This window comes from Dipodomys ordii, unplaced genomic scaffold (genome assembly GCF_000151885.1).
Source record: "Dipodomys ordii isolate 6190 unplaced genomic scaffold, Dord_2.0 Scaffold43, whole genome shotgun sequence".
NCBI lineage: Eukaryota > Metazoa > Chordata > Mammalia > Rodentia > Heteromyidae > Dipodomys > Dipodomys ordii.
Window position 1 is genome coordinate 8,100,034 of NW_012267259.1, and position 1,263 is coordinate 8,101,296.

Below are 1,263 nucleotides of genomic sequence, written 5' to 3' on the forward strand. Positions count from 1 at the left end.
TCCCATCCACCACCTCCATGATTAATGGTGCGATTCAAAAGTATACTTTTCCCTCGGAAAATTTAAATAGATATGAATTTCCCCCGTAGAAACGGCATAAAAGTTGGGAGAAGCCCAGACTCCCATGACGAGCGGGCGGAAGGGCATCTTAGAATGGGGATACCTTTTACCAAAAGAAGAATCTAGAGTTGCAAGGCTGAAAACTTCCGGCGTGCTCAAAATGAGGGTTGTCTTTGAAATGTTCGCGCTCAACGATGACTATTTTTTTCCCCCTCAGCTGGGATTTTAATCAAGAATGGCTTAAAGGGGGCCAGCAAGGTATTGACTCCACGGGACACCGGTTTTAAGCCCCAGGTGCACTTAAGGTTTGGATGGGTGCGCCCCGTTTCCTTTTGGGGGTGCAAGGGAGCGGCAGATCCGTGGCGAGGTGTCTGGGGACTGCCAAAGTCACCGCTGGCTCACGTTTGTTCTCAGCTTTCAATGAAAATCCTAAAGGCACTAGGGACGTTTGTTTCTTTTTTCTTTTCAGAGGCAAACAGCCAAGTTCGCCCAGTGTTCCTTTGGAACTTAACGTTTAAATGTAAAGAACAGCTTTCCTGGACAAAAATAAAAGTCGAGTGACGAATTTCTCTCGTGTGTTTGAAAGTAGTTTCTTGCATTCTTCTAAATCCAAAGGATTCTACGAGACGCTAGCCGGGCAGCGGGAGGAACCCCGGCGGGCCATCCAGACGTCCAAGTCGTGTGCACAAGCAAGGGAAACCTGAGCGAGACCTCTCGCGTTGAGTCGGCCCGGTGTGTGCTCGGGGGTCGTCGCGGGGCTGGGTACGTTCTCGGCGGGCGCGGGGTTGGGTTTGTTCCCGGGTAAGGCTGGCTCGGGCAATGGCGACGGGCGGCCACACCGGGGCAGCCTCCGTTCGGCTGGCGGCCGGGCCGGGCGCATCGCCCCGCGGAGCTGACGCGGGAGCCAAGTCGGGCCGGCTGGCGTGGCCAAGAATTTTTTTTTTTAAAAAGGGTCTAGAGACATCCATCGTTCTCTCCGCCTTTAACCTCAGCGATCGGGGTTTAACCACCTCCCGCCCCCCCAAAAAAAATCCAAAGAGAGATCGGTGGACATGGACGTGGCGATTTTGTTATTGGGCAGATGTCCTCGTGTCCCCCCCCTCACCCCTCCACCGTAAGGTCCAGTCCGCACCTTCCGCAGAGCAGCGGGGAGCGGGCCCGGGGCGGACCCGGAGCTCCGCGCGCCCGGCTCCGCGCGCCGAG